The sequence below is a fragment of the Phaethon aethereus genome, assembly GCF_964289735.1.
Source record: "Phaethon aethereus genome assembly, chromosome: W".
Taxonomy (NCBI): Eukaryota; Metazoa; Chordata; class Aves; order Phaethontiformes; family Phaethontidae; genus Phaethon; species Phaethon aethereus.
In genome coordinates this window covers 1750939-1775937 of record NC_138581.1, presented here as the reverse complement: position 1 = coordinate 1775937, position 24999 = coordinate 1750939, and positions in this window count along the sequence as shown.

The window sequence follows — 24999 nt, the reverse complement described above, 5'->3', positions numbered from 1 at the left end:
AGTATTTGTATGCATTTGTAAGCAAGTATGTCCTGTGTGCTAAGGCTATCAAGGAGAAAAAGCTGTTTTTCCCTTAGCTGACATATCTCAGTTCTCTCTTCTTCTTACATAAATATTTGTTTTGAGACCACACGGAGCATGGAGCCTTCCTTGTTCCTGACTGAGTCTCTGTTGGTGATTTTCCAGCCTGAGTGCTCTGAGCGTCTGTCCCTGCTCACGCTCTGCTGGGCACTTCAGCTCCTTGAGACAAGGGTTTGTTCTTTGCCATCACCTCTTGCCTTTTCTGCAGTTTTTGCTATGTCTGGACACAGTTACTTTAAAACCTCTCCTTGCCCTTTGTTTTGTGCTTCTCACTGTCTATTTGCTAATATCTAGGATTCTTAGGTCTCTTCTTTTCTCATATATCTTAACTCACCTCAAATCTCAGTTGTCTTTGGCCACTCTTTAGCTCCAAGCACGACCATCTTTGAGCTGCATTCCTTTCATGCTTTTTACCTCCTGCTTGTCTTACAGCCTTGTTGCTCTATTGGACTGGATTTCACAGATAATTCTTCTCCCAAAGTTGTTTGACACTGAAGATTACAAATTTGTGGAATTAAAAAATATTTTCTTCGGGGAAACTCTTTCAAAGGGATATTGCACATACCCATCATTTGTTTTTCAGTACTAAATCTATCACTTATCCCCCAATGGTCTTGCAGTTTCTTGGACTTCCTCTGAATCTACTGTTGCCTACTTCAGTAGGCTGTGAAATTTTGCAAAATGTAGGTGTCATTTACTACATTTGCTCCTGGCTCTGAATTCACCCATGGCACTTTCCAGCACAATTTCAGTCATTTATCAGTCTGAACATCCGCTTTGCTGATCGCTACAAAGCATTCTCCTGGAGGAGGCTGTACTGGTGTTCCTGCCAGGAGGCATTAAATGATTCATTTTGCTCCCCCTTGGCATCTGCCATGGGACCACTGACCCATGATAAGGTTAAACCGATGACCACTGGAGGGGACGTAACTTCTTTTACAGTCCAGCCCATGTCCTACGCTCTTTTCTGGGACTTCTCGAAAAGGTACCTGTTGTGAATGTCTTCTCTGACATGGGCTATGGAAAATCTTTGTGTGATAACAATTTCCATCTTCACTGACCTCAGGCAGTTTTCTACTGGTAGACAGTAGGTAAAAATTTCTATAGTCAGCACTGTTGGAAAGAATGATGCAATTCATAGATGAGTAAACTCCCTGACAGCCCTTTAATTCTGGATAACCGTCAGTACCACATTATTAACTCTCTACATCTCCTTTTTGATATTTTGTGGGTGCTTCTTGCCTATGTTTCAGTAGTGCATGTGTATAATTTTGGCTGATTTTAGGCAGCATAGCCCTTAGTTGCCTACCACTGTCAGTGGTTATGGTGCTTCACAAGAAAATTTAGACTAGCAGGGTTACTATGAAAAATGAGTGTAAAAATAAAGCAGTCTCCAATATCTTAGAAACTGATAAGTACCATTTGATGAACAAACTGAAAAATTATCCTTATCATGACAAAATGGAAAAAGTAAGTCCTCGAAGAAAATTATTTTTAGCAATGCTTGGGATTTGGACCAAAACTCAACTCTGTGGCTTGTACTTATCTCATTTGTACGTCACTGAAACTGTCCTCAATATCGTAAATAATAAGAATAAAGATAACAGAGCTGCATATTTTGCATAGACATTTTGGGTTTGACTTCGGGTTTTCATTTGATACTTACCATTTTGGTTTCAGAAAATGTTAATGTATATACTGTTATCAGATGATTTCTTCTGAATAAGTAACTCCAGCTGCTTCAGCTGATGCTTTGGAAGTTGTTGCCTCATTGTGCTCTGTTAAGATGTTTCCAGCTTTGACAAACTGCCTAAACTAGCTGTGGATTTTATGTGCTACCCCTTTTATATTTTCAATGTCACTTTTAACAGGCAAGCAGCCCATGACAAACAACCGCAAACGGTGTGCCAGCCCTAATGCAGATACTCTATATGCATATGACCCTTATCTTTTATAGCATAAACTATATTTGCACCATTGCCTGAGACGGGAGCACAAAGCCAGAGCTAAAAGAGAGCTAACCCACCTGTCAAAGTGTTTCTGTCGCTCTTCCAGGGAGTTTACGACAGCCTGGCCATTTTTGGAGCCGTGGTGCAGACGGCTGTACTCCCTGCAAATGCCTGTTTCGGCGGGGTAGGAGCAGCATCTATCTTCACAATCACCCACTCTTGTGTTGTATAAAGCCCCCGGTGCAGCAGCAGCACTGCCTGGAAGAAAATAACATCAAAAGTAACTGAAAGAATTTTTCTTGGAGTAACTTCTACATGCCCAGTATGAAGCACAGTAAATTTCCCCACTCTCAGAATTATATATTTTAGGTGCGAAACCATCACTTTCCCCCAGGAAACTAATTTTTGAGCAAATAGTTTGCTATTAATTTATTTTTTTGCAGACTAGTGAACTGCCTTGTTGTGTCCTGGGTAGAGTCCTTCAGTGCAGAGCAATGTATTAGTCTAACTGTGCACATATAGGGTGTCCTGCCATGCTGGGACTTCTTATTTCTTTTTGGTACAGTGTTGTGTACCTGGGAAACACATCCCACAACTTTTAATACTACCTGTTTTGTCAAGAGAAGTCTAGTATATCTTGTGGAAGGAAATATGTAGTTTCAAGAAAGGTTGAGCTGTACAATAAGAATGCAACCACCGGTCTCAGAAAACTCATTTATTTTGGTACCCAACTAGCAATGCTTGGATCTTTTTTCCTGCTAAAAATGGTTAGTCCCCCTCCCTCCTCAGCATCCCCTTCAACACTCAGAAACTCAAGAGTCATAGATCCTCAATACCAGGTAAGCAAGCCCAGCAGTCCTGCTAAGCTAGCTCCTATGACCCACCACTTGTGGGTCCTTTCTGTATGCGCCAGCCTCCTCCCCGACCGTTTTGGATGGTTTTGCCATGAAGCCTAAAGGAAGGAGCAGGCTGGCGGGGAGTCCGTGCCCCCTTCCCGCTGGGTGGGGGGAAGAGGAGGCAGCTGCATGCTACCGAAGGACTGTCAGGCACCTCCATGGTATCACGTGGGGGAAAGTGGCCTTAGGAAAGCAATGGTCTGAAGCTCTGGCTGAACAAAGACCTCTTAATTTCTAGATTCTTTTTTATTAGGAAAATAAGCTAATTATTCATGCCAAGTACCTCTTTGGTCCAATCCCATTTATTTATAATTAATGGTGAGTAAGTTCTGTTTCGCTGAATACAGTAGAGGGGTGTCCCCCATCTGATCTGTATTTAGCGATGTATTTTTCAGCCTGGTCTGGGCTCGCTTTCTCTGGCTCTTGGGCAGGCAGTGCTTCGGGCAGTGAAGGCAGGTTAATGCAGGCAGACCTTCGCTCTGGCCCAGCACAGCAGCTCCCGCATTTCTGCGGTACGTTAGGCATCTTGTCATTGCTGAAAGTCTGATATAATGAGCAAATGCCCATTTCTCGTCTTTGCCATGGGCACACACCAGTGAGACAAACTGTGAGAGGTGGCTGAGAGGATCTCATGCAGGGTTGTCCTCCCACAGCCGCTGCTGCCTGTGCCCTGCTGCAGCCCCCGAGGGCCTGGACGTTCCCCTTAGCCACCAAAGGACCATCATCACCTCTTCTTCCTACCCACATCCCTTCTACAGCAATGATTTTGGCCGTACTCCACCACCTAAAGACTATGCCGTGCAAAGTTACACTGAAATTTGTGGCCAGGAGTGATGGCTGCAAGCCCACGGGGTGCTTTTGATGGGAGAAGGCTGGTGTGCTCTGCCACAAAACCTCTTCCATCCAGCACGCTGCCGAGCCGTCCCCGCCGGCTGGCATGGGGTCCAGCGCGGGCAGGAGCAGGCAGGGAGCGGGCTCCTGCAGGCAGCCACCTGTTAGCCCTGCGATAAAGAGCAAGGGGAAAGTTGGGGAGCCAAGGAGCCTCTCATCATCGCAAACGACGCTGAGCGCCGCACGCTGCTGTCGCTGCAAAGGCGAGTAATGTTCAGCGCGGCAGAGAGCGAGCCTGAGACCGTACCATAAACCACAAGGATGCGGAGAGAGACGGAGCCCCAAGCAGCCCATATCGGCTCTTGAATATTTCATGGGTCGCACAAGCCGTTTGGAGTAGAGCGATCTGCAATCCTCCATTTTCCACAGCTCCTTTCCGAAGCTCGCTCTCCTTTCCCACCAACGCTGCTTTTCATTTGTCAGGAATGATTACCCTTCCTTTCTGTTAATAACAGAGCTGAAATGCCCAGACCAGTGCTTGGGTTTATAAGCATCCTCGGCAACATCGTTGGTGATGTCAGCTCAGAGTATGCTAATTAATCTATAGTCCCTCTTCTGGCTGTTTCTGCAGAAACAGAGCAAAAATAATTTTAGGTTATGTATCAAGACTGCCTGTTTATTTTTTTATTGGCTTTCTCCCTGCATGGCACAATTGAAAAACAAAAAAAGGCTTCTCTCTCAGGGTAGGGGCTGGACTCCAGCGTGGTGGAAGGCAGCGCTGCTCCAGCGGCGGGCCGTCTGTGGAGCCAGCCCAGGACGGCACCTCTGCTCCCCGGAGAGCCATGGGTGGCCCTGGGGTCGGGGTGCTGAGGATGTGATGGGGGTGGAGACGGGCATGCGGGGTTTCAGGGCGCTCAGAGCCCCGGCTGCCCGGGACCCCCCCGATCCCAGTGGGCTGTCCCACCAGCCTGGCACCCACGGCATTGCAGGGCCCTCCCCGGGGCTGGTGCAGGCTGTGTTTGCATCCCAGGCTCCTCTCCAACACCTGCAATTTCCCACTTTATTTTCCTTTCTGGCTTCTAAATTTTTCCAGGCTTGCTGAACTTTCCAAAGCAATTAGCGCTTCCTTCCCTGTTGCCATTTTTTGCTGGAGCAGGAGGACGGTTCCCGAGTACCCTGTTCCCACAGAGAAGCCTCGCTCGTCCTGAGATTACCCAGATCCAGTTTGAACTGCTGGGATCTGCAACCTGGATAACCCTGCTGAGCCATCTACCAGCCTGTGACTTGGTACTAGTAATCTTTACTAATATTTGCAATGGAAACAGCATTTCGTTGAGATTAGCAAACTTCACAGTGGCTTATTTGCAGCTTTTGGATTTGTAAATGAAGGAAAGGGTTGGGAAAGGAGGACTGGGGATGCCGTACAGGGAAATCTAGTTATGAGAATTTATCCTCTTCGTTAAAAGCTACTAAGATCTTCATGTCTGGTGTTTAATGTACTAAATTCAATATTCTGAACATAGTTGCATATAAAAATAGTAATATAATATTTTTTAAAATGGAAAGGAGGAAGGAAACTTTTAACTAAGCCACACACTTTAATAGCTTTTTTCCCCCCCCCCATAAATCCAAGCTCTGGGAAATGTTTGTCAGGCAAGAATAAACTCTGTAATAACTGAAGGTTTTTCTCCCATTTTTCTCCCCATGAAAGTTGTATTTTCCTTCTACACAAAGCAGGATGCCCTGAGAAGTAAAAATTATGAATCTTTAGGAAAAGATCTGTTGCCCTTAGTAGAGAGAACCTTGAAAACCCTGGGTTTATAAATGAAGAAAATGCATGAATAATAAAAAACACACCACCTAAAATCTAATTAATTTGAGTGAGTCAATAAGTTTCTGTTTCTGGATGCTGATTACAGAGGAAGAAGAGGGAGAAGAAAAGAGGGATGTGAGACAGAGGAATGCTGTGCCATGGCTGTGCTGTCACCTTTCTGTGGCCGTGCTGTGACCATGCCATGGCTGTGCCAATGCCATGCCGGGGCCATGCCATGCCATGCCTGTGCCGTGGCGGTGCCGTGCCATGTCCATGGCCAGGTAGTGCCTATGCTGTGGCCATGCTGTGCCACGGCTGTGCTGTGGCACTGCTGTGGCCGTGCTATTTCCATGTGGTGCCATGGCCATGCCATGGGTGTGCCGTGGCCATGCTGTGGCCATGATGTGCCGTGGCCATGCCTACATGGGAGCCCCGTGCACAGCTGGGGTGTCACTGCCAGCCCCCCAAGTACCCCTGTGCCATGGTCCCTTGCTGTCCCACGTTTCTTCCTGAGACGGTTTCTCCTGCTGGGAAACAGCGATACCCACCGAGCCGCTCTTCTGCCTAGGCAGGCAGACCTGAATAGTGCGGGCAGCTGCCAGCCCCTCCATCTTAAATGTCTCCTGAAGTGGCGCCGAGCTGATCTGACTGTCGTTTACCCTGGTGTAAATCCCACGTGAGTGCACTGAGGTCACAATTTCCCCCGGCTTTATGGGCTTGGTGAAAGTAGAGCATGGCCTGGCAACTTTAAAGATACTCATTTTTCATTTATATATTTGATTTTAGCTCAAGTGCTGCAGAATGACTTACCAGCATGTAACGGAGAGACTAATCCTGCGCGAGGTCTCTGCTATCACCTAAACACCTCGAGATTTTTAAAAACATTCCAAGTCATTTTCATATTGTCAAATTACAGGAAATTTCTCATGAAACTCCTGTGCTAAATTCAGGGCTGATGCCGGCACGCAGCAGCCCGGCTGTGCCGGAGGAGCGGCTGCCGTAGTGGGGAGGGCGGCAGGAGCGCAGCGGGGACGGGGATGCTGCCTGGCGCTCGGCGGCTGCCGCGCTCTCGCTGCCATCGCTGCCATCGCTGCCATCGCCACCGGTACCTCCGTGCTGCAACCAGCCCCAACACCTGGTTCGGTCCGCAGTGACAGCTCAGCGCCTCGACAGCGGTAACAATTTAGAAGCGGGATGCTAAACAAGATATATACACGATGTCAAATATTGGCTGCACACATCTAAGCCAATCACTTCTAAATAAATTAACCATGGCATTGCCTAATACGATCCACCTGCTTTCTTCCTCGTGTTGTTCCAGACCCTACCTGAACCCCCCTTTGATTAAATGTCAAAAGCTTGCCTTGTGCCTGCAGATTTCACTGAAGGCGGATAACAGAAAGGTTCCTCCTGTGACTCCATAAAACTGAAATAAATTCCACTGGCATCTTGTAAATTTTTATTTTCTACAATGACTGCAGGCCCCATCTGCGACCCAGCTGTTATTAGAAGGGAAAGCGTTGGCCCTTCTGCATTACAAAACAGCATAGAACAGTAATTGCCAGTGGAAGAGATTAAGTGTAGACACTAAAAATGTTTACTCGCAATGAATATGCATAACGATGGGTAGGAAACAGCACTGGAAGATTAAAAAGAGAGAAGGGTTTGTTTACAAGGCTGGGAAAAAAAAAGAGGGGAATGTCAGTTGGCCCCAAGCCTGAAATAGGAACGAAAAACCTTTGGGCAAGGCATTAGGGAGAAAAACAGATGGTTTGTGAACCTTTTATTAGATAGAAAAATCATTAATCAAGCCCAGGCTGGAAATGGCAGGGTTTTTGGTAGTTCATATTTTAGTTTATTTTTTCTTAAAGTGACAGTGTGCTATTTTGTTGACAGTCAGTGGTATGGAGCCCCTTTCCATAGGAGAGGCAGCCGTTTTAGCATGCAGCACTGGGAGCATGTCTAACTTTAGGTCCGTGCTAGCACCAAGCTGTTCTGCAGAGGAAATCCCTCAGTAGGGTTTCACATTTCAGCACCTGTTTTGCCCCTATAGCGAAGCAATTAAAAAAAGAAAAAAGAAAAGAAGAAGGGGGAAAAAACGCAGCCTGGTTTATTTTTTCATGGAAGCTTCATTCCTACTTAGGGGGGGCAGAAATGTAGGGCACAAAAACTTCTGCAGCCAGCCTCATGAATAAGGAGCCATTTAGCAGCGCTTGTCAGTGCATGCACCCTCCATCGTCTCTCCTGTTTCCCTTTATTCTGTTGCTAAAAGACTAAAAATAAAATTGAGTTTGCTGCATCCAAGTAATGGTGAGCCAAATGGAAAGAGGGAAACCGGTCTGGCAACCAGGTCACCTGCCGTCCTGGCTGGGGTGTCCCGCGCCTGCCAAATGGTGCCGCCTTGCAGTGCCTGACCGAGGGGCTTTGCTCACTGGTTTCTCCCCTTTGCCATTTCCACCAGCGTCAGCCTCAAGGCAGGACCTTTCTTCTGCGTTCACAGCTCAAGGCACACCAGCCTCCCTTTCCCCCCCGTCTCTCATGAACCTTAAGCGTTGTCTTCTGCAGCCGATGCTGTTTGTGAAACCAGCAGGTTGTCTCCTGCTGCACCCCTGAGCGGCCCGGGGCGCAGAGGAGGGGCTGCGTGTGTGTGCGCCTGCCTATTTGGGTGCGTAAGTACGTGTACGTGTGCACGCGTGCATGCGCCTGTGCACGCGTGTGCGGGCACGTGCACGTGCGTGCAGGCAGGAGAGGCTCGCCGGGCAGCTGGTGGCACAGGGCGCTGAGCGTGCCGCACCGCAGAGGCGGCCGCTGAGGGCTGGGCTTCTCCTCGGGGACCCCTCTGTGCCCGGGGCCCCTCCGCTGCAGCGTGGGGATGGGGCCGCAGGGGTGCAGCAGCAGCATTCCTCTCTGCTGCCCCAACGTGGGGCTCAAACCAAGGCCAGAGGGACGTGTCCCTGGAGACAGACCAGGGTGTTAGCGTGGGGTCAGCAGACAAAGGCCTAAAGTCCACCCAGAACCTGTCCCCGAGCTGCCCCTCCTGTGCCCTCGTCCCCCTGCGCACCTCGGGTCCCCCTAAGCAGCAGGGCAGCACCCAAGCCCGCACCGGCCTCCTTTCTCCTTGGGGGGGGGTCACCTCCAGCACGGCTTTCTGGGGTGAATAATTCTAATTAATGTATTTTTATATACAAATTATTAGGAACGAGAGGAGGCAAATTAAAAAAAAATAAAAATTGTCCAATCCCTAAATGGTGTAGATCCTTCTGTATGTTCAGCTGTACTTGATGGCTGCGAAAGCCGGTTTCAAAATGTACAAACCGTCCTTCAAAATTTCTTGTTTCCCACCGTGTTCTTGTCAGAGGATGCGGTCAGCCGGCGCGCACGCAGTGACAGAAGCCATCCTGCAGGCGCCCCGAGCAAACTCACCTGCAAACGGCAGAGCGCGAACACAGGGTGTCTGCTGGGAAGGCCATGTGAGGGACGGACGGACGGATGGACGGAGGGGTTTCACTCGTTCCGTGCCTTCCCGAAGGAGCACCACAACAACATCCGCTCCGCAGGCTTGCTCCTGAGAGCTGGGATGGGTACAGCACGGAGCATCACAACTTCTAGGCGAGCTTTTAGGGCCAAACGGTGTCTGTCCCATGGCTCCTACAGGTGTAAATGTGCTAATTTTAGTTGAACTGGTTTTGAATACCTTGGAGTGGGAGCAAAAGCAAACTCCTGGTTTTCAATTTCTGATGGCACTTGTCGTGTTATAAATCCGCAGAGTCCCCTGGAGTTACCTGGCATTTGCATTTACACGGTCGAGATGATTGTAATTTGGTCTGGTAGCATTTAAGAAATTAAAAAAATAATAAGCTAGAAACCTCAGCTTTATCAAAACATCGACACAAATAAGAGTTACAAAAGATGACATTAAGAGTGAACCATAAAATATTTAACAGTAAACTCAAGACCAGAAATAAAGCCAATATCCTTCTTTTGGGAATAAAGGGGAATGGTTTCTTTTTCCAATTTCTTTTATACCACAGAGGAGCTGCCCACACATTTCCTAATTCTTAGACTAATAACTCTGAGATGAACTTCCTAAAACATATGAGCTTCATCAGAGCAGGGGGAGGGAGGGGGGAGAGAACGAGAGGGAAGTACAAAATGATCTTTGTAAGAAATAGTAGCTGGGATTGCTAGCGTTGCATATGTTACAGCACATCATTAATAACAGTGATCAAAAGAAAAAGAACATCTTAGCAGCTGCATCAAATTATTATAGAAATTGGAATTTTCAAATGAGCTCAGAGTTAAAAAAAGAGGAAAAAAAGAAAGAAGAAGAAAAAAAGGGGCACCATGCACTGGAGGTCAGGTCACTTTGCAGAGCCGCAGGATTATCCCAAAAGGTATTGAAAGGGCTGGGATGAAAAATAAATTCTTCTTCCTGCTATGGTCTTTGCAATATTACTAGACAAAAAGTGGGGAAAAAACCCCCACCAATCTTCTTAGAGCAGCGTACACGGACTTTTAATAGAGCTGGCCTTGGGCAGCCCCGGGGAGGAAGCAGGGCCAGGCTTGGGGCGAACGGCCCCCGCCACTGCCGCGCACCCCAGCCCCGCCGTGTGAGCCTCTCCGTGTCTGCTGCAAAACCACCTCGAAATGCTGCCATGGGAGTCACCCCCGGTGTGGGGGTCTGCGGGGGCCAGGTGTCCCCCACTGCCCACCGCCGGCGAGCGCTCCCACTCCCGCAGCATCGCTGCTCGTGCCCCGGGACCGCCCTTCAGCTCTGGCGCAAAGCTCCGAAAGCCTAGTTCCCGAGGGCACGTTGCTGCAGCTCGGGGTTGGGACAAAGCCGCGAAGAAAAGCCGCTCGCGGGCTCTGTCCCCAGGGCACAGCCCGGCCCCCGCCTCGCGCCCCGTCCTGCAGCTCCAAGTAGGCAGCTGAGGGCTTCCAGGAGGCTGCGGAGAAAGGGCTGCTCATCTCTCCAAGGATAAATTGCTCTTCCTCTGATAAAAATTGGTGCGCATCCATGGATTTTATATCCCCCCTGTGAAAAAACAGTGGGAGGGGTGCTATGGCTCGCTCTAGGAACACATCCGAACTTCGTCTTCTACCACAATGAATGTTTTATAACAGCATTGCGCAAGGGCACGCAGCCCGTCCAAGTTCAGCCCTCCCACTTCTCACAGGCCGCCTGAAAATTCAATTCATGAAGAGATAAAGCCTTTCTGGGAAGATGCACGTCCCAGGAGCGGCTGGGCACCGCTGCGAGGCCAAGCACAGCCCTGCCTGCGCTCACCACGGCTCCCCCGGCACCGCACGCGGCCGTCCCACGTCCCACCGTCCCCACCGTCCCCGAGGCACGGCCCCAGCCGGCACTGCCCCACGACCTCCTGCCTTTCCTTTCCCACACCCAGCCGTGTTTGGAAGCCAGGGTTCGGGGCACGGTCCCCCAGCCCGCAGCAGCCTGCCCCACACAGTGTCCTGAGCCTCTCCCTGTGGCCCCATAGGACACGAGGGTGTCACTGCAGTTTGCGCCGAGGGATTCTTTGTGCGCCAGGCGGTTTTACCCAAACCGCTCACGAGAAATGTGCTTTTCACCCGTCCACGGTTTTGGGACCCCGTCCCATCGGGCATGACCACAGCGGGGCTTGGGCTCAGCAATGCTCCGTATGGTCTAGGAGAAATAAATGTGTCCTGACGGGGGGAACCGTTGGCTGCCTAACCTTTGGGGACCGACTCCCCTTGGCTTTCGCCAGCTTTTGGAAATTAATTGGTAGGTTTAGCCGTGTCAGTGGGACTCGCTGTAGAGAGAACCAGTGCTCAGCAGGAGCAAAAGGTGATGCGAAGAAACTCTTTAAAGATTCAGGTTTGATCTCGAAATAAAAGCCTTTCTTAAAAATGCATTCCCAAGCCCCCTCCCTTTCTTTTAAAGCAATGTTTTTATAATTCGAACCAGTTATGAAGGCTCCAGTTACACATCTGCCTTCTGCATGTGATGTTGCAGTCCATCTTAGCCAGCAGTAAAAGTACAGGTGTTTTGGTTTTAAAGTAACCATTTTAAAAATAAGCTCTGAATGGGGCCTCAGATTATTATTTTTTATAGCTGGCCGCGTTCCCGCCGCAGCGCGTCGGCGCAAGGGTTAAGCGGCAGAGAAGGACCGCTCGTGACTTCATTGCTCTTCCATCTGGTGAGAACCCTGAAAACCATTTGTAAATTAATTTTTTACTTTGAATGCATGCTGCTGCGTACAGTCATCACTGGATCCTGCACAGACAGCTTGCACTGCTGCTTCAACATGTCTCCAGCGACAAGCTCGGCTCCTACTGATTTTGAATGCAGGAGAATAAAATCATTAAGTATGTATGTCCATTCTGCCTGCATGCTTTCTCCCCATACTTTATGCCATAATTATCATCACATTAGTTTGGTAAATAATGTTGACACATGGTTCCAGAACATCTGTAGAGTGTCCATCTGACACCCGCACAATCAGAAGTTCAGCTCCTCAAAAAAAAAGGACAGATTGAGCCTCCAATTTCTTCGTCTGTGCTTCCTCCTTCCCCCTTCGAAGGCTCGTGCGGAAGGCGCAGGATCCCTGCTAGCCCTGTCGCAGATGAGGAAATCTATTATTTCCTATTAAATCCCGTCAAATAATCCATTCATCTGATCTTTGAGAAATGCAAAGTGCTCATTAATCATACAACTGGTGAGCACTGATTTACAGATTAATCTAATTAGACCTCATTTGTTTCAGGTGAAAGCAGCTATATTAACAACCGCTGCCCAGTGCACAAAGCCCCGCACATGTGGCTTGATGTAGAAGTCAGGATCAATTACAAGATTGACTTTGTGGAGCTTGCGCTGCTCTAGTTGAGGGTCTGTCAACATTTCCATTACAAATTCAAACACCGCTTTTAAGGGATTTATTACTCAGCCATAACATTGGGTTGACTCTTGGCATCCAAGATCTAAGCCGGGGATCGACGGGTATTTAGCAAAACCGCTCAACCTGTTTCAAGGCCTGGGAGGGGGCAGGGGAAGGGTGAGTCAGTGGGGCTGTTTCATCTGGTTTCGAGCTTTGAAGAAAGGCTTTGTTTTATGAATGCAGATTTTGTTGAATTAATTTCTGGAATTAAGTCTTTGCAGTGGATGGAAAAAGCGGAATGACTAATTCCTGCCGTGGCCACCCCTCCTCTGCCACCCCTGGTGCCCTGGAGCTGCTCCTTCCCGCTCGCCCCTGCCCCGGCAGGACTGGGGGAAAGGGTCCATGCTCCCCCCCTCCAAAGCCTAGCTTCCCTCTTCCCCACCACGGGGGAGATGCTGCCTTCCCCCAGAGGCAGTGCTCCGGGGCTGGGGACACCCCAGGGCACCTGCCCCAGGGCAGCCCGGTCGCTCTGCGGGGTGGTTTGCTGGGGGGCCGCCCCGAGCTGCCGCCTGCTTTCGGCAGCTGAGCTCCGAGCACCCCTGCGTGGCTCCCGGTCTTGAATTATGTCGGAGCCGGAAAATGCAAAGAGCCCATTTAATCTCCAGCGTCAGCTTACTCCGCTGGACTCTCGCATGGTCAGATATCTGGTGTAACGGGGCAACCGGCTCTTCTCCCTGGGGAATACCGTGGTCCACAGGTGAATGGAGCAGGGGCCTGAATAAACTCGATTGTTAAGACTGTTGTTATTTGTTCTGGGGAAAAAAGACACACACAAAAAAAAAGGTGGTATGAATGATACTTCCAAGTGAACAATTTATATTTTTAGCCAGAAATTGCCCCTTTAGTTTAACAGGTGTATTCTTTGGACTAACCACTAGATTAGAGTGGAAACCTGTGCGTTTGACAAGGCAAAAAATGTTAAGCCTGCTTGTGGGATGCAGAGAAAAAAACCTGCTAGGAAAAAATCCAGCAGAAATCCTTCCTATTTATTTTCATCAGCATCTAGGTAAATACAATGTAATGGGAATATTTAAAGACCTATAATCTTATTTACATTCTAAGCATGAATACAGTTCCCAGTACATTGCAGACATCTGTCAGACAAACAGACAAGACTCTGCAAAGATATTTAAAATGCTCTTCTCTTAAACAGCAAGGAAGCTGTTTGGGGATTTTGGCAGGATAGCTGGGATATGACATGCCTTTTTTTCATCTTTTTTTTCCCATTTTTTCTTTTTTTTTTCCCCTGTAGCAAGTGATTTCTGCAGCTTCTTACAAGCAAGCTTAAGAAATTCTGTTTGATAGGGTATTTACTATGAAAATTGAAGTGATAACTTTCAGACCGATCTAATTTGTCAGGCGTTTTCACTTTGAGGGCTCTGCTCTGCCCATGCCTTCTTCAGGTGTATTTTAAGGATTTCTCTCACTCCTCTCATTTAAATACGAAAATAGCACAGCACAGGTCAGTCACGTCAAATAACATAAAACAAATTTAAATGTTTCTATTTAATCTAACGCATCCCGAAGGGCAAATTGAGGGATTACCAAGTGTAGGATAAAATCGCCTTTCCACGGCCTCTCTCATAGCCCAGCTACCCCTAACGCTTTACAAAGCAGCGAGTCGGGTAACGACGGTGCCGTAGCTGTTCCAGCAAACGCGGCAAAGCTCGGGGCGCCTGGCGGTGCTCGGGTGGCCCTGGGCTTGCGCCGGGCGCTGTGCGGAGCAGATGGGCAGGGATGCGGCCCCCCTGCCTTCGGGGGGTGCTTGGCGGGGACCACGGGTAGCCACAGCCCTTTGCCCCGCACCGAGCCTGGTGTGGCCTCCTCATTCAGCACTGGCCCTTTTCTTCCTTTCTTTTAAGACAGGCTTCAAGCCCCAGCCCCAGCCGCTGCTGCCAGGCCGTGCGGTGGTGCCTGGCCCCCAGCCCGCAGGCAGGGACGCAGCTCCCTCCCCAGCGCTTCCAGGGCCTTCGTCGTCGCGGGGACACCGGACCCGGCCGGAGGTGGCTGGTGCTGGCCGCCGGCTTCGCTCCACCAAGCTGCGTTACGAGCTCAGTTCGTTTGCAGACATCCCTTCAGCAGAGGTTGACGTGGGGCTGCGGCTGCTGCGCCCACCCCAGGAGCCGTGCGGGAGCCGGGGAGCCGGGAGCATCGGCCTCCACCGCTGCCGGGGACTTCTGTCCCGCTGCATCCACCTTCTGCCTGGCACACCAAAGCATCCCCCGATCCCTGGGAGGGCCGAGAGCCCCGGCTGGGATCTCATCTCCTTCTTCCCCGCTGTGTCTCTTTCCACTAGGACAGCCCGAGCAAATACCTCGGCTTTTGCACTGTTGCTATGGGCTTCCCGCTGAGCTCCCGCCCAGGCCGCTCCGATGGCCACCGGGCAGGGCAGCCAGCTCGGCTCCCAGACGGGGCGGTCACCCTTTCCCTGCAGCACAGACCCGCCTGCACCTGCCGCCTGGCCTCCCCGGCCTCCCGGCTGCGGCGAGGGACGGCAGACCTGCCAACGCCGCGCGCAGCCACGGCCCTGGCCCGCGCGCTCCGGCCCCTTACGGACATCGCGCCGTTGGGCCTGCGCTGCCCCGTGTCATTTTGCTAAAGACAATGATGCTTTCGCTGCCTTCCCTGACATCTCCTCTGAGCCTGTTTTCAGCTGCTCGACACGATATTGCTGCATAATTTGGAGCGTCTCCTCTTCATTTTTTGGATGCGAGACTTAGCAACGGAGAAAGGTGCTAAAGAGAGACAAAACTTGTGTGGGCGGCTGGAGATTAGCCATTTGGAAATCCATCCTTCGCTTCGCACCACAAGCTGTTTGCGTGGTTCCACTCCACGGCGCTGTACGCGGGCGCTAGCACACCGGTGCAGGCGCCTCGCGCCCGGCCCGAGCCTGCTGCGTCCCACCGCAGCAGCCGCCGTCGGCCCCGCTGCCTCCCTCCTGCCCTGTGCTGGCGGCCTTCGCCAGCTGCCCGCCACCCCGCGCCACGCCTGCCCGCGCGGCGGCGGTGGGACCCCCCCGGCCGGGTGCCCTCGCAGCTGGGCTCCGGCGGGACGGCCGCTGGCACGTCCTGCCCCTGCCCGAGCCGAGGCCGACGCCGTGGCACGCGCGTTTAAAATTCCTCTCTTCCGCTTACGAACCTCATTGGTATGAAATCCGGAACTCCTCTTATTAAACACCGTTAAATATTCTCTTCATTTCCAAAGACAAATATGAACAGAAACACAACCAAACATGTACTGTATTAAAATCATTGATTCACAATATTTAAATTTCCAGCTAGCCTCCAATTAGCAGGCTTTCCAATATTTGAACAGAAGACCATTTTAATGCAATTACAAACACATTTTAGGCATCTAAATTTTGTGCATAATTAGTTCCCTATTAAACTATTTATGTAGCCCTTTTTCCATCAGAAACAGAGAAAGCAGAACAATTTTATTCCTTACTGTTACAATAATTAACTATGCAAGTAGAACAGCATATTAATAGAGTATAATTTGTTTACATTTAAAAGAAAATTGTGTTAGATTAGCATAGCAAAAGACTATTTCCATATCCAGGCAGTAATATGCAGGCCTAATAGCAATTTACAGTGTAGTTAAAGAATATTATTAATAAACTAATACAGTGTAATTCTGTTTGCCCCCACCATATTTCACAATGTCCTTAATTACAGCTAATTCCATCGAGACTAATTTGGGTGTTATTAAGCAGTAGACACAGGAATCTTAAACGCAACCTTTGTTAACGATGAAGTTACGAAGTTACGGGCAGCCCATTCCCACGGCGGAAAGCGAGTGCACCGCGCGCCGTGTCGGGGAGCCCGCTCCGCCCCGCGGAAGGGCCGACGCCGAAGGATGCGCAGGAGCCGCAGCCCCGGAGAGGAGCTCGCCTGGCGCGGCGAGGACGCGGCCGGAGGTGGGCACGGCTTCTGAGCTCACGAGCGAGGCCCTTGTCGCATCCCCGGCGCCAGCGGCTGCGTCCTGGCCTCTGCCGCCAGCCAGAAGCTGGGCGGTTTGAGCCAAGGCTTCGCGCCAGCCCGGCACGGTGCGAGGGCACCGCTCCCGGAGCGCAGAGGCCGGGAGGGCGTTCGTGCCGTGCAGGGCGCACGCGGACGAGGGAGGCCAGCGCGGTGTCAGGCGTGGAGGTGTGGGAGCACCTGCCTCTGCGCCCTGCGCCACGGCCCCGGCACCGCCTGCGCCCCTCACCCTGGCCGCACAACGCGCTGGCTAACCCGCGCCGGCCGTGACGTTGTTTCTTGCACCTATTTTTATGACCGCTTTGCCAGTTGTGCGTGACGCGCCCGACCAAGGCATCACCCTGAGCTCCGAGCAAACGGGCCTGCGAGCCGGCCGGAGGATCACCCCGGCTCCTCCTGCCGCCGCTGACGGAGGAGGGCTGTGCCTGGCTGTCGCTGGGGTTTCGGGCTTGGTTTGGGGCTTGTTTGTTTCTTCTGTGCAAAGCTTTTCGCTTCCCAGAGGAGCTCCCCGGGAGTTGAATCAATCAGGTGCGGTGAGTTTAGCACGGGCGTTGCCAGAGGCAGTCCGGCGCCTTAGGGATCATCAGCTCTTGGTAAGGAGCTGCTGGTCTCTCTGACCCGCCTGCCTTTCTGCCTGGGTCCCGGGAAGCAGTCGCTGGAGGAGGACAAAAGCCTCGTGATAGGTCTTATTGGTTTGTTCACAAGGCTTTTGCTACCCTTTTTGGGGTGTTCTTCTTTGTATTTTACCCTGCTCAAGCTCTCCAGTGCCGTCCCGCGCTCCAGCCACCGCGACGAGCCTGGTGGGGGTCTTGCCGGCTCTGCCCCGGCGCCGGGATGGGGCGGGCCATCGTTTCTCCTCGCTGCAGTCCCCATGTCACCGGTTCACCAGTCCCAACTTTCTCAGGAATTCTCCCAAATTCTGAGTGATAAGATTTGTGATCCTATAAACAGGAGAGGAGTAACAGGAGCCAGTAACCGGTTTTCCTCCTCTCCTTCTATATCCCGATGAAGTCAACAGAATTACAGAGAGAAATGTTTCCTTTGAGCATAAAAGGTTATTCCTTCCATGGGCAATCAAGATGTTTTCTGTTCCCCTATTTAGATGCACATCAATGCACTGGGTTAAATTTCTCCACATGCCCCAGCATATGTTTTGAAGGCACAGAACACACATCCCATCATGCTAAAATGATTTGTGGCAAAATCACACAAAGCCCAAGTAAGTGATTTTTTAATTGTGCTCTTGAAAGCAATTACACTCGTTCTCTTCTGTCGCTGGCAAGCCTGCTGGCGACACCCCCACCTTGGGCTGGGGATGCCTGAGCCGGCAGCTCCTGCCATGGGATGCTCTCTGCTTCGCTGGAGTCAAAGTAAAAAGGGATTTTCCCCTCTTTGCAGGACCCTTGCAACTGCTAGTTGCCTTTTCAAGGGGCTGATAATCAGCTGCTGGGTGTTTACAGTTTGTGGAAGCAGCTTTCAGCGAGGTGACGCTCCCTCCGTGGTGATGGGCCATGGCCAGACCGAGCGGCCGGGAGGGTCAAGCGTCGGATGAAAGGCTATTCTAAAATACTGGTTTTAGCTGCGTGTTGAGGGAGAGGGTTTCTGGCTCAGTTCTGACAGGTGAAAGCAAGCGTGGAAGTGCGAGCTGTCCCGCATCCCCCTTTCAGTGCCTGGGCACGGGGTGGGTGCTGCGGGAGCGCCCCTGCTTTTGCTCCCCGTAGGCACTGGCACCATCCTTCAGCTCCGGCTCTTTCATGCAGACCGTAAGCTGTGCCACAGAGAAGGGCTATAGAGCAATAGCAGGTACAGTGAGTTTTATCTATGCAAAAATAATTACTTTTAGTAACCTAAAAAGACTTGACTAATGCCCTGCAAGTTAGGCTTAGTCTGCAAATATAGTCATCCAGACTATCCAGATAAATGACCTCTGTTTCAACATGACTGCCAAACTCCCATTCAAATGCTGGATAATCCAAAGTTCAGATAAACTCTTCATATCAGAACTGTAGTTATCTACAGCCCATTTCTCTCAACATAGCTTTTAAAGTTTTCTTTTTTCTTTTTTTTTTTTTAATTGTTACCTTGCTCTCAGTAAACTTTGCCAAATAGCGCTCAGAAGCATTCGTTTCAATCCAGGACCAAAGACACCACTGGTAAACACGGTTCTGCAATAATTTGCTCCACAAAAAATAAAAAAAAAAAAAAAAAAGAAGAGATAGAGAAAGAGAGAAATCATAGCTGTATCTTCATATCCTGCAGATGGCTAATATTCATATGTAACTGTCAAGCATATCACAATGCCAAGCCCAAAAGCAGAGTGCATCAGCTTGTTCTTGCATCTGAGCCATTAAACCCAATGGGTCTCACGCAGAAGGATCGCAGGCTGTACCCGGAGCTGGCAGGCTCGCGGCTCAGCCCGTTCCAACAGCTCCGAGCCTTCGGAAAATGGGAAGAGTCTCCGCCACCGTGAGCCGGCGGGAGCGGTTCCTGGTCTGGGTGCACAGAGCTGTCATGAGAATTTGTTCTAGCAAGTGGAAAAATGAGGAGACTGGAAGAGCTTCAATCCATCCCTGCCTTCACCTTTAGGACATCCAAAATGCTGCTGCGTTTGGCAACCTCCTCTCCCTACAGCATTCGACCCAGGGGCTTGTAATTTGCCTCAACCTCTGCTTTGTTCTACTCGTGGCCCTCGCTTTGGTGCCTTGTAAAATCAATGACCTCTCTGCATTCCCAGAATAATAATTGCGAAATGGAGAATGGGACCTGCCAGATGGCAGGAAGACCAAAGTAGAGGGAAAAAATCAGGCAAAACTTCATTTATTTAGGAGAAGTGCGATGCCCCTTTATAAAGGCTGATGGCTCTGTGTATGCAGCTCAAAATATTAATAACTGTTTTTGTTGCACCCACCCCAGGCTGCAAAGCCTCGTCTAGTATTTAGTTGCTTCACGCTCCCACGCCCTCCCCACCGCTGAGCCTCCCGTGCTTGGGTCGCGCTGATGAGAGTGGCAGAGGAGCCGGGTCTGTCATCAGACACTGACCCGCACCCTCCAGCCCCGCAAGCGACACCGCTGGCTGTCCCTGGCCGCTCCTCCAGCCCTTCCAGGTGTGTCCAAATAATTTCCATTTCTGTTGAAACGCAGCGTCACAAAACACTAGTGCAAAGGCTTTACTGCGGTACAAGGACACGGCTCCTCACTCTTCTGGGGAAAGGATGCTGCTCCCAGCCTTCGCTTCCTCCATATGTTTTTAAAAAGTCTTAATATGCACTTTAGAGTCTATTTCTGGACTGGTGCTTCATCACACTCCGTTGTACGGCTCCTCCATGGAGAAGAAGCACACGTACCCAAAGCACCGCCGTCCCGGCTGCAGCGGGGGATACGCGCGACAGGGACAACAGGGCAACATGGGGCGCAGCATCGGCAATAGGGTTACGGCAGCGCCGGCACCGAGGGGTTTCGGTGCTGGCTGGCATAGGGCACGTTTCTAGTCGCGGTGTTACGGTGCTATCAGAATATTGCTGATGTGCAGAGCCAACAGTACCCGCAGCTCGCGGCGCCTGGTTGCAGACCCACCTCTCACCCCTTGCCGGTAGCTGCCAGCTTTTGCAGAAGCCCAGCACCATCCTTCTCCAGCAAATTCGCCTAAAAATGGAATTGTAATAGCACTCCCAACAATAGGCTCGATTTTATGTTGGGTTTTTTTTTTTGCTTTTAATAGTGCCCTGTGTTGCGTACCCCCAGCACAAAAGCTCCCTTTGTGCGAGCTCTGGCAGAAGCCCCGCCGGCAGCCAGGAGCTGGGAGGCTGCGCCCGCCCGGCGAGCCGGCACCCAAAGGCGGCGGGCGCTGCCTGCTCCCCACGCGAGCCTGCAGAGCAGGAGCTCGCTGCCCAACGCCAGGGCAGGGCGCTGCCCTCGGCCCGGCGCTGCCCGCGCTCCCCGGCGCGCTCAGCAGCGTCGAGGCACCTCGGCCGGGGAGGCGCAGCCTTGGCGCGCGGGGTTACAGCCTTCAGAACTGCAAGCGTGTAAGAGCAAAAGGGAGAGCGGATGCCCAACCCCGGCCTTTCACAGCACCAGAGGGGTACGCGCTGCTTGGGTTTGAGAGTAATTTATCCAGATTAAAGGACGGAAACCAAGACCCCCCAGTAAACCCACCTCAGCTTGGTTTTCTCTTAGCAATACCAGTTACTTAGGTTATTTTATCCTTTTTTCCTGGGTATATAGATACTTAAGAGTATGTATTGAAAAGGTTGACCTTTCTTTTGTTTACCCTGGCGGCTGACCCGGTGTCCTCCAGCCCTGCCTGCTTTCACAAGCCAACAACAATTGCCCTACCAGAATTCTTCAGCCAATTTTTTTTCTTCACAGCTATTTTGAAATGTGCCCGATTTCTCTGAATGAGCAAGGCGTTCCTTAAATGCAGGTTTTTTGGGAAGAACTTTGCAAATGTTTCTGTCTGGCACGAGGCAGCACAGGCTGTCGTGAGCTTGGGGGAATGAGTCTGGATGTGGGACGCACGTCGCTCCGCAGCCCTGACCCCGGCAGCACCCACCGGCTGCCCAGCTCTCGTCAGAAGCAGCCCAAGTATTCCCAAAAGCATTTAATTGCTGTTAAGGACTTTCAACAAAAAACCCAAATGTCTCTGCCCTGGAATAACACGTATCTTTTTTTTTTCATTAGTCAAAATGACTTCTATGGCTTGGGATTTCTTTTTATAGGGATAAAAATATTGGAAGGACTGAATAAGTGTTGCCTTTTTACATCCAGATTACATTGTTAAGAAACTCCTAAATAATGTGTGCCAACTGATGTGGTACTTCCGCGTGTATTTTGCCACTGTCTTGTGGGCTAAAAAATTGAATTACCTTTGAGTAATTTGATACATCTGTAATTAGCATCGCTGTTTAATACAACAGCACACTAATATGACAACGCCTCTTCTCTGGCGAGAGGAGATGTAAAGATGTATTTAGTCCACATCGTTCTCATTTGTTTTTCTTGATGAATCACACCATTTCTTTTCTTTATAAGTACATAGGTGTGATTCAAACCTTGCCTCAGAAGGCAGAACTACTGCGAATAGCCGCTGCTCTACCGGGTGCTAAAGCATATTATGAAAGCCGCGGAATATGTCATGAAAGAGTAATTTGACATAAGCTTAGGAGTGCTAAAGACCTTTCTGAAGATGGCCACAGATAAAAAATCCAACACAAGTCATATTGGCCAGGGCTTAAAGACCCCGTCCTGCAAAAAGCAGATGCCCACAGAGAAGGATGCTGCCTGCAGGGGCTGTGCAGAAGCAGTGCTCCGGCAGCTCTGCCAAAGGCAGGCAGGTTACCAACCCTTCCTGCCTCCTCCTCTTCCCCACCCGACGTGTCGCTGCTGCTACGCCACGTTACTCTCTTCTTCTGTGCTGCCCCAGAAATATGAATACAACCGCACCGAGGCTGCACCCAGTAGCGTGGGTGAGCTGTTAGGCAGAGCCTCTGAAACGCATCGGGGCACTTAGAGAAAATCGTCGTTCATGCGAAGCGTTTTCTCTTGCTCTGCTTTCTGTGGGACATAGACTATAAGTCCTACCTTACCCAAAAATCACCTTTGGGAGTATTATTTTGGCCTTGTCTGCAGCAGAGGAATAAGGAGGGCTGGGGCGGGACGGCGAGCGCTGGGAGGGAAGCTTGTTTCCCGCTGTACGGTAGCCAGACAAGCAGGTGATTCCCCAGGCACCGGGTTGCTATGAAGAAAATTAATAATTAATGCTGCAGAATAATTAATGCTGCGGTGGTTAAAAGCCCTTCTGTTGCGTGCGGCACTGCGGCTATCTGCGGCGGTGCCAGCCCGCAGCGCCTGCCCGCAGGGCGAGGGGCCCCGGGGAGGCGCGGCCGTGCCGCGGGCGATGGCTGGCGCTGCGCACGGCCGCGGGAACGCGTGGGCACGCGGGCCTGAACGGAGGAGGTTTGCTCGCTTCCCCCGGCTCCTCCCTAGCCCCGCGGTTTGGCTGTTGTTTCCCATGACCTGAGAGTCTGCGGCTTGTTATCTCCCTGCAGGGCTGGAGCCTGGGTGGGATCCACATGGCCCCGCTGCTCGGGTGAGCGTCGTGGTGGGCGCAGGTTGGTGTCTGCTGTGGGAGCCCAACACCTGGCACGTGGCACCGTCCCGGCTGGTGGCCTTTGCAACCAAGAAAGGTAAAAAAGAGGAAAATGCCAGGGAGCGGCTGCCATGCCAGCGCCATCCCTGCCATCCCAATCACTCCCTTGTGTGCCCAGCAGCCTGAGCAGCATCTCAGCACATCCCCGCTCAGCATCCCGGCACCATCCCCACTGCCACTCAGCATCCCGGCACCATCCCCGCTCAGCATCCCGGCACCATCCCCACTGCCACTCAGCATCCCGGCACCATCCCCGCTCAGCATCCCGGCACCATCCCCACTGCCACTCAGCATCCCGGCACCATCCCCGCTCAGCACCCCAGCACATCCCAGCTCAGTATCCCAGCACATCCCAGCTCAGCATCCCGGCATCATCCCCGCTCAGCATCCCATAGAGCCTCCCACACGTACATTGTCCTGCGTGGCCCCAGTGTGACCTGGCGCCAGCGTGGCGAGGGCCCAGGGAGGGCACGACGTGCTGCTCAGAGGGGGAAGATGCTCCGAGTCCGTGGCCCTGGGGAAGGCTCGCTGCCCACATAAGCACGAAGCGCGTGTGCATTGTTACCCTTCCATCAGATTCAGCATTTTCAAATAATTTGTCTGCTTCCTTCACTGCCTGTAGAAGGCTTTTGTGGATGCCGGCATTGCAAGTCTCATTTCTTCTTTTTTTTTTTTTCTGAGATGCTTTGAGATACACTGATTCCTCCCAGTGCCAGTTAAAATGTGCCTCTGGCAGCAGCACTTCCCCAGTGACATTTTCAAATGCCTCAGGAAGAGTATCGGTGCCGACTGTCAGATTTCAGCGAGTGGACGGCATCAGCAGTACAACAGAACATCTTTTATTCCCAATAAAGACGTTCAAAATTATCAAGCCAAAGTTAATGTGTAGGTTGGAAATACTTGTCCCAAATAACAGGATAGTTTACAGCCCATCTCTACTTTTGACATGCTGATATCCTCAAATAGCAACAATAAAGCTTCTGTCTTCTTTCAAGATATTTGTCATCTTTTGATCTTAAGCCAGGAAAAATTGAATTCTGGGAGATCAAAACTCCAAAACTGATAGCTTATATCCTCAGCAAGTGCTTATCAAGTGTAATCCAGAAAGATGGCACATTTCAAAAGTGACAATGAATAAAGTTCATCTCACTGAAAAAAGTAAACAAACTTCAAACAGAAGTAGCGTCAGCAGCCCATGAATTTCCTTCTAATACCGTGCTAAGCAACGGTCCTTTTCTGTTAGTCTGACCTGCAGGAATTTTAAATGAAATTAAGGCTGTAAAAGCTGAATAACATACCATTTCAAAGAGAAAATGCTGAGTTAAGTATTTGATAGATATTTTATAAACTCCATCCCGTTGTGCGCCAGCAGCTGCCCGGGAGGGGCTGGCCCCTGCCCTGCCTCTCTCTGCAAGCGGCAGAATTTCCTATTCGATGGCCGGGTTGGAAATCGCCATTTTTAATCTCACCCCCCTGGCTAAATCGGCTCCTTCCCCTCCCTGCGAGGGGAGGTCCCCACGCCAGTTCCCTGACTTTGCAACCCAAGGAAAGCCAAGCTCCCCACGGCACGGCACGGCACGGCACGGCACGGCACGCGTCCTCGGAGAGGCAGCAGGCCCTTTGGCTGGCCGTGCGGGGTGGCAGCACCCCGTGCCCGGGCACGGGGAGATTTCCTGCGGCTCTCGAGGCACGGGAGCACAGAGTCAATCCTGCTCCGCCGGCTCCTGCCTCCGACACCTTCGTCCCCTTGGCCCTGGGCGTTCGGGCGCCGAGAATTACCTGGGACCCCGCTCGTTACAGGTCTTGAAGTTAAGCCAAAAACCTCCGAGTCGGTCGATGCCCGACGCAGGCGGGCAGGGAAGAAATCACACCGGCGGGCAGGAATAATCCCCGCTCCTGCCTCGGACAGTGTCTGAGCTGCGGCGCCGGCGCCGGCTGCGGGAACATCAGCCTGTTGGGTGCCCCTCACCGCAGCGCAGGGCCGGACCCGCCTGCGGCTCAGCGAGGGCACAGGGCGTCACCGCCCGCCCCAGGGGCCGATGGCCAGCGGCCGATGGCCAGCGGCTTCTGGCACAGCCAGCGGGAGGCACACCGCTCCTGAGCACCAGTGTCTGCGCCCGCGGCCGCGCGGGGCGAGCGGGGAACGCGAAGCCCCGGCTCCTCGCAGCCCCCGAGCTCGCCCTGCCCGCGCGCCGCCCCTCTCCAAACGCGCTGCCGCTGCGCCGGCGAGCCCCGCGCCAGCAGCGATCGCCGGTGATTTTCCTCGTGCTGACCCCGGCGTTGGAACACAGCTCAGCCCTGCAGCGTGCGAAAAAAATAACCTGAGAAAATGACATTAAAAAAATCTAAGAATTCTTGAAAAGCTTTTTATCAGCACTAAGGCTACA